Source organism: Urocitellus parryii, chromosome 2, assembly GCF_045843805.1.
Source record: "Urocitellus parryii isolate mUroPar1 chromosome 2, mUroPar1.hap1, whole genome shotgun sequence".
Lineage (NCBI taxonomy): Eukaryota > Metazoa > Chordata > Mammalia > Rodentia > Sciuridae > Urocitellus > Urocitellus parryii.
In genome coordinates this window covers 158,618,887-158,627,834 of record NC_135532.1, presented here as the reverse complement: position 1 = coordinate 158,627,834, position 8,948 = coordinate 158,618,887, and the positions used below count along the sequence as shown (strand labels likewise).

Sequence of the window (8,948 nt, the reverse complement as noted above, 5' to 3'; positions counted from 1 at the left end):
AGAACACCAAAAAAGAAAATATTTAATTCTCTCATATGGCTAAAGCTATAATTCATTCAGTTTTACCCAGTCTGAGAAACCACTTAATATCCTAAGCCTCCAAAACTCAGTAGCTTGTCACGAACAATAAAGAGAACTAGACCAAAATCCTTTTGTGGTCCCTGAACTCATGAACTCTAATCATTTTTCTGGCCTGGACTTTTAGTGCAGTTCTACTTGTAACAGAGGTGACAGTCCTCAGAAAGCAGCAGTTCAATCAGTAACCAGAATGTGGAGCTTATGAGAATAGAGCACTAGTTTCAACGAATTGGTTTCAAGAACAAAATGGCCTCATGGAGAGAAAAAAAAAATCCAATTCTATAACCATTATCAGCAATCCTCTCTAACCAGCACTCTTCCAAATACGTAGCCTTGCAACCTGATAGGAAAATGTGGTATCTCAACACAGCCCATCACAACTATGAAAAAGTGCAACTGCAGCTTAAGACCCCTGAGTCCCCCCATGAATACTTTGCCTCTGAGCCAGAGACATTATTAAGCATATTTTTTGAGACTCTTGGATCTTACATTGCAGATTAGAAACTGGAAAACTTATAAACAACTGCAGAACAATTTTACAGAGAAATAATTAAAAATGAGTTTTAATATTCAATGCCTATTAAAAGTTTACCACTTGTCTGTGTCTAAGTGCTGGACATTTAATTCGAAAGGCTTGTGTAGGTGAGGAAGCTGAAACTCAAATCACATAAGAAGATTTGACCAACATCATACAGTTGAAAGGTAACAAAATTACGAATTGCGTGAGACTAAAAAGTCAAAAATCACTTGCTGTTAAACAGATTTCTATGTCGTTTTCCTAATGGAGCTGTGGAAACTTCACAGAGAAAGCTGAGTACTGATCTTTTCATGTAGATGGACTCCACCAAATGGAAATCTTAGTTAAGAGGCAGCCTTCCTTTCATTGGTGGCACACGCTTATAATCCCAGCAGCTCAGGAGACTGAGGCAGGAGGATCATGAGTTCAAAGCCAGCCTCAGCAAGGCCATAAGCGGCTCAGTGAGAGCCTGTCTCTAAATAGAAAAAAGGGAGAGAGAGCGCGCGCTCACGCAAGCTGGGGATGTGGCTCAGTGGTTAAGCGCGCCTGGATTCAATCCCTGTATCAAAAAATACAAGTAGCCTTTCATGCCTCAGGAGCTACCCTATGTCTTCTGTATGACATTGCCTCTGACCAGAAAATTAAGCCGTAGACTTCCATAAGATAGATAGAAACAGAGTTATCATAACTTTTCCAAAACTGTTCATTGCACTTTGGCAGGTATTTATGTTTTTCTCACACAGGAAAATGCCTGGAAACACAGCCATGCATCTTAATGCATAGGCCTTTTAGCAGGAATCTTAGGGGGCAACTTTACAAGTGCCTTAAATAATGACCAAAGCAATTTTTAAAATGTGTTCAAATAATAGTTGTGAGCACAGTCAAACTGTTCCATCTAAGATGCAAAAGAAAGGTAATTACCTGTAAAACACATAAAATGTATATTGTTTACTCATCATTAACTCTGAACACCTTTACACTAATGGATAGAATAAGACATGTTCTCCACAATAAGGTGCCATAAACAGCCAGAGTTAGTCAGAGGAGTACAGAGACTTCCCCAACCAAGTGAATGACATCCCAGTAACCTTGAAGAATTGCTATGACCAGCCACAGACTTCAGTCACCTGTAGAAGCAGTAAATTATGGGAGAAACCCAATCGGCACTAGAGACTGCTTTACAAACATGATCTTGTCCTTACACAGCCTCTACCAAGGTGATAGAAAAGCACATTTTAGGTAAAGAAATAGAGTATCCAGGAAGAAGATAAATGACAAGAACTGATAGAAAAGTCGAAGTCTGAATCTTCTGAATCCCAAGAATATTTTGTTACTGCTTCACAAAATAAGAAAAACTTACCAAGTTTTCTATCATGTAGAAGTTCTAAAAGATCTTCTTTTTTAAGATTAAAAAAAAAATTCTGGGGCTGGGGTTATAGCTCAGTTAGCACAGTGCTTGTCTTGCATACACAAGTCCCTGGGTTCGATTCCAAGCACCTCCAAAAAAAAAAAAAAAAATTCTGAAAGTTTAAAATTATTTTTTTTTGTTTAATAGTCATTTATTCCTTTAGTTGAACAACTTCTACACACAATGAAAATGTATGGGCTTTTTGTTTTGTTGGGTAAAAAGGAATTTGATTCTCAAGGCTTTATGAGCATGCTTCAGATTATTTCCTGGAAATCAATTGACTTGAAGTTGCTTAAGAAAAATCAGTTCAAGAAGGGCATCAATTAGATTTTAAAATTGAAACACCTATAATGTCAGCAAACCCAGAATTTGAAGACTAAGGGGCAATTCCTCCACATTCAACTTCACCCTAGGAAAGAGCAGCCTAATCTACAGGAAAAGATTAACAGAAATGAAACAATGTGGTAATATACTTAATTGATGGACCAACTCAAAGACTTGGGGGATTGCTTCACCAGGAATGAGAAAAATAGCCACACAACATAAAGTTACACAGGTAACAACTTTTTAAGTACCCTTGTCTGAGTTCCTGGTGACTTGACTGAGCAAATAAGTGCTTTTAAATAGCCAGACATACATTTGCACATGTGGCTTGAGGATTCAATATGGTTTCAAACTGGCATTATGTACTTTAAAAATCTTGATCAGGACTTTTTTCTAATCTTGCAAATACTTAGCAAAAGCCACCAATTCACCAGCTACCCACCCTAGCCTACAAATCTTAAGTTAAACAATGAATACTGGAATCTGTTTCAAAAATACACTGATGTAAATGTCACAGAAAACTGCTGCAACAAGTTCAAAATGCTGGATCCACCAAGCCACATTATTAAACCAGATTTTACTCTTTATGTGAACTTATAGGACGTGGTGAAGACTTTTGCAATTTTGTTTAGCCTAGATTTTTTTTAATTTCTAAAATTCTTTTAATTTTCTAACAGATTTATTCCTCTGGAAGTTTGACTGCATTTGGGAAGCTTTTCCCCTTTCAGAAGCAGCAATTACACAAATGAAACAGTTAAATTTTAAAATGTGGGCTTTAAAATTGAATGCACATAACCATGTTATAGGATTAGGATAGCCTCCTCCCATCTTAATCAAATTCTAAAGTTTGAACCGCCACACTCCAAAAAGCCCAACCACTAGTGGAGCATTACATCATCCCAATGAAGTTGTAGGTTTTGTCACATGCACCAAAACAAATCTATAGGGCTAGTTCCAGCACCCCTCTTTTTAAAGAATTTGACACCTATTATACCACATAGCGTATTTTAAATACTGACATATAACTCCCTAATAAGATAAAGCAAGACAGAAAGTTTATCTTATTAGAAACAAGATACACCATCACTTATTGTCTTCAAACATTATTGCACTTTAACTTCCATAATTTGACAAAGCATTCATGAAATAATCTGCAGACTAGTTTTAACAGACAAATAACACCTTTAAGCAGACATGACTGTCCTAAATTGTTTATTAGGTATGAACTTTACAAACATCATACTTATATTAGCGATAACGGTGGAGCTGGAGAGTATTGCGCCTTCTCCAAGCTGCACGGCGAGAACCACCAATAGTGTGGTGGAACTTGTGGCCCTTTCCAAGGCCACGACTCTTCCGGCCTGCAGATGTTAGGCCGCGCATCTCCCTGTGCTTGTGGACTGGTTTAGTGATCCACTGAGTGTCAGGATTTCTTCTGATAGCTTTATGGAATGGATCAATGAGGATAACCTCAAAGAATTTGTATGTGGAATCTTCACCAACCCAGTAAGAATTCAGGACTCTCAGAGCCCCACAGTGGCGTCCAGCTCTCTCCTCAGCAACAGACTGAAGGCTTCGTGCAAACTTTAGCTGGTTAACACCATGATGGACAGGCTTGCCATAGGTGGCACCCTTAGGAACTGGGCGTTTGCGGCCACCACGGTGCACACGAATCCTGTATATGACATAACCTTGCTTGGCCTTGTATCCCAGTCTGCGTGCTTTATCCGGCCGAGTGGGGCGGGGAGCCCTGTGGAGCGCCGAGAGCTGGCGGTACTGCCAGCAGCGGACCCGCAGAAGAAAGCGCATCACATCCGACTGCTTCTTCCTCCATAGCTCCTGGATATACTTGTATGCGCCCATCTTGGCTTACCTGATGGCTGCCGCCAAACCGAAAGCAGTTTAAAATTATTGAATGAGGGTATTGCTTTTTCTCCTTTTATTCATTCTTCCCCTTCCACATTTTTAGTGAAGTGCAGAAACTAACTACTGCTTATTGAATCCCTGCATTCTGCTGTTCAACTTACATAAGGAGTTTTCAGGAGGTTTTTAGAACCTTTCTTTGGTAATAATCCATCCCTTGGAGCTGGAGAATAAAATGCTAAGCCAAATAAGCCAATCCCAAAAAACCAAAGGCCAAATGTTTTCTCTGACAAGTGGATGCTAATACATAATGGGGGTGGAGGGGATGAAGGAACTATGGATTGTGCAGAGGGGAGTGAGGGGAGGAGTGGGGTTGTAGGGGTGGGAAAGACTGTAGAATAAGACGGACATTATTACCCTATATACATGTATGATTACACTAGTGGTGTGACTCTGCACCATGTTCAGCCAGAGGAAGGAGAAATTGTGCTCCATTTGTGTACAATGTGTCAAAATGCATTCTATGGTCATGTATAACTAATTAGAACAAATTTAAAAATAAAATAAGTAAATATAAAAAATATCCATCCTTTCCTCCTGGAAGCAGAAATAACTTAAGGAGCTATTGCAGAACAGTAAGCAGAGTAAGAGAGCACTACAAGTCACTCAGGATTCTGATTTTTTTTTTTTTAATGTGATTCTTCAGCCAGTTCTGAAAAGAATTTTAGGAACGAAAGAGTCTATGATTCTCATTAAGAATTTTTCCTTAGCTTATGGTGACTTCGTTAATAGGAAAAAGTTCGAACTAAGTTGCCAATAGCTAAACCAGTGCCAATGAAATAATGTATAGATCAATAGATAGTCTCCATTTTGGTTCCTAGTTTCTAGTCAAACCATGTAACAAATGCTAAAATGTTCTCACAAAATCAGATTTCAGATTTTAAAAAATCAGAATAGAAAGAATTTAGAGTATTCATACCATACATATTAGATAACAATTAAATATATTACATATATTAGTTATAAGATGAAATACTATGAAACAAATTTAAACTGCATTGTTTAGAAATATTTAATGGCATGTTATTACAAAGTTTGACATATTTCAAAGTGAATAAAATATGAAGCAAATGGAGTACCACTTCATATTCACTAATGAGGCTATTATCAAAAAAACAGAAAACAAAAAGTATTATTAAGGATATACAGAATTAGAAACTTTGTTCATTGCTGGAAGGAATATAAAATGGGGCAACTGCTAAACAAAGCAGTGTTATTTTTTTTCTCAAAAAAATTATGGTACAATCCATTAATTTCATTTCTGAGTATACACACAAAACCACTGAAAACATCCCAAATATCCATCAATGGATGAATAAAATATGGTATACACATAAAATGGAATTGGATTTAAAATTTTTTAAAAAAGTAAAATTTGGATACATGCTGGATATACAAGATGAACCTTGAAGACATTATGCTAAGTGAAATAAACCAGACATGTGACAAATATTGAATGATTCCACTCACAGCACCTAGAACAGTCAAATTCATGGAACACAAAGTAGACCAATGGTTATGTGGTGGGGGCAGAAGAATGGGGAATTATTGTTTAATGGTTGCAGAATTTCAGTATGAAATGACAAAAATCTTATAGATATGGACACTAGTGACTGTCACACAATGTGAATGGGCTTAATGCCACTGACATATATATTTAAAATGCCCAAAATGCTAAAGTTTATTAAACAGATTTTATCATGACAGAGAATTATTAAAAAGAAAACAGACATTATTATATAATATATACATAGATCAAGCTATTATACTGTATCCCATAAAAATTTATCCTTACATATTTTTATGTGACAATAAACAAGCAAAATTTTTATATATTTCAATAATAAAACAAAACTAGATTATATAATTTTTATAAAAATATAGCTAGGTACTAGAGTGGGTAACTACTCTTGTCCACCAAATCTTGTCCCCCTTCTAGTAAAAGCACATGTGCTTCTCTGGGGGAATTAAAATTCTATTCTGAGAGTATTGCTCTTGCCTTGCCAACCTAATACTAAGGCAATTCCCTGGAAATGTGAATCCAAAACAAAGTCACACAGAGATTGACTACTTCATCAAGGACTCTACATGCTCACTCATACCATGTATATAAGATATACATATATAATATTTTAAGTCTGGAAGAACTTCAACAGGTAAGGTAAAATATCTTTGGTAGGAGGAATAAATAATTATTTCCCTTCTTCCTCTGACTTTTCTGTATTTTTCAAATTTCTACAATAAAAATTATAGTCTGAATCACATAATATATATACACATACATATGCACATATACCTTCAGGACCACCTACTTATATGCATAATGTAAAGAAATACAATAAAATGTTAACAGTGGCTTTCAGGGAATTATGAACTCATACGATTTATCCTCTCCTATAATTTCCAAATTGTTTATAGTTAACATTTTCTTTTTACACTCAAAAATAGGACCATGAAAAGTCTTTTAGGATACTTCAGGAAATTTTCTAAATAAGGAAGCATAAGCATTAGGAACACAGATTTCCGATATTTTATATCCAAATGGGACAGAAATGGATTTTGCTTTCAAAATTCATCAATTTATTTGATGAGGTGATGCTCCCTTTGCAGAACACACATCATCTCAGTCCAATTTTATCGGGAGTTTAATCATTAACAAAATCTTCTGGGAACCCCTATGGAGTTTACAGAGACATTTCAAGATGTCTTTTCAGAAAAGAAATACTTTTAATCTCACCATGATTAGAAGTTTTTATTTTTTTATTTTATTTTTTGCTTTTCAATGCTCTGTCTTAATCACTTTAGTATTACAACTCAGTGACATAAACACACAAAGCATTTTTAGAGCCAGGAGTGGTGGTGCACACCTGTAGTGCCCCGACACTCAAAAGGCTGAGGCAGGAGGAACCCTTGAGCCCAGGAGTTCCAGGCCAGCCTGGGAAACATAGTAAAATTCCATCACTAAATAAAGAAACAAACAAAAAATCAAACAGCAGTTTTAGCCCTATTTTACAAATGAGGAAACTGGGGCTAATGTTAAGAAATGCTCAAGACAATTGATTCCCAGATGGATCTGGAGGAGGGGGAGGAGGAGGAGGAGGAGGAGGAGGAGGAGGAGGAGGAGGAGGAGGAGGAGGAGGAGGAGGAGGAATAATCCCATCAAACTTATCCTGCTATGGTTTGGACATGGATTGAGTGTGTGCTTAATGATTCACATGCTGGAAGCTTGATCCCCAATATACTTGTACTGAAAGGTGGTGACATCTTGAAGAGATGTGACCAGTGGGAGATGATTGGGACATGATTACCCTCATGAAGTGATTGATGTTGGGCAAATGAAAAATGGATTAGGTCACACAGAAATGAATTAGTTTCTATCATAGTGGGTTCTTGTAAAGGAGTGAGCCTGGTCTCTCCATGCATTCTTGCTTCTTCTCTCATCATGTGACTTCTTGCTTCAGCCCTGTGATGGTATCCATCATGTTGTGACACAGTAAGAAGACCCTCACCAGAGGCCAAAATGACCTTATGTTGGACCTATAGACTCCAAACCTATGAGTTAAATAAACTTCTTTCCTCTATAAATCACCTAAGCTCAGGTATTTTGTTATAGCAACACAAAAAGAACTAATAAGGCACCCTCCTTTCTTCTTTTCTTCCTTCAAAAACCATGTGTTGAACACCTACTTGATACCAGATTCTAGATATCCAAAGATTTCTAAGACAGAAAATTTTCTCATAAAGGGCATTCACACTCATAATTTAGTGAGGGGGGGGAAAAAGATACTAAGGAGGAAATAGTTCCTTGATTTGACTGAAAGCCCTAAAGAACATAAGAGCTGAATGTTGTGAGAGCAATGACCTTTGCTGTTACTCCTCCCCCAGGGAAGCTTCTCTGGGATATGAGCAGCAAGGCTACAGTGAGCATTTGTACAATACTTTATCCTCAACAAAACAAATATTTTGGTCATCTACACCAAAGAGAATATGACTCCTAATTTAAGACTTCTATCTACTAAAAGTCCTTCCATGAATCACCTTTGAAAAGTCAATGCCTACAAAATCATCAATTTAAAAAAAAAAAAACCAGGATTTGGTGGTAGAGTGCATGTAGCATCCATGAAATCCTGAGTGCAATCTCCAGCACCACAGAAAGAAAAATAAAAGAAATATATTTGTGTGTGTATACACACACACACACACAGTAGAATATAAAAGTAGAAAATTTTTAAATATTATTATAAAGAGGTAATATAGGGGCTGGGGTTGTGGCTTTGAGATGGAGTGCTCACCTAGCATACGTGAGGCACTGGGTTCAATCCTCAGCACCACATAAAAATAAAATGAAGATATTGTGTCCACCTATAACTAAAAGGTAAATATTTTAAAAAATAAAGAGGCAATATATATGTATGTATATATGTGTATGTATGTATCATATACATATAGCTGAGATCAGATGAGTTGAATCCTTGTCCCAATTTAATCATTTAAAAATGGATAATCATTAGCTAGTTATTTAATTTAATGGGTCTCAATTTCCTCATCTATAAAATAAAAACATCAGGGTAAAAAATATCTAAGGTTTTTCATTACTATTTTTCTTAGATTCCACCCACATCTAAGAAATCCTTCTGTGTGTAGATTTATGTGACGTTCTAAGATTTTGTAACATCTAGGATTTCTTTGTGTCTATTG

General features: G+C 36.5%; 1 pseudogene; it reads right to left on the bottom strand.

Moving 5' to 3' along the window:
• Positions 1-3,522: 3,522 nt before the first annotated feature.
• LOC144251815 (large ribosomal subunit protein eL15 pseudogene) lies at positions 3,523-4,219 on the bottom strand (annotated as a pseudogene).
• Positions 4,220-8,948: the final 4,729 nt, after the last annotated feature.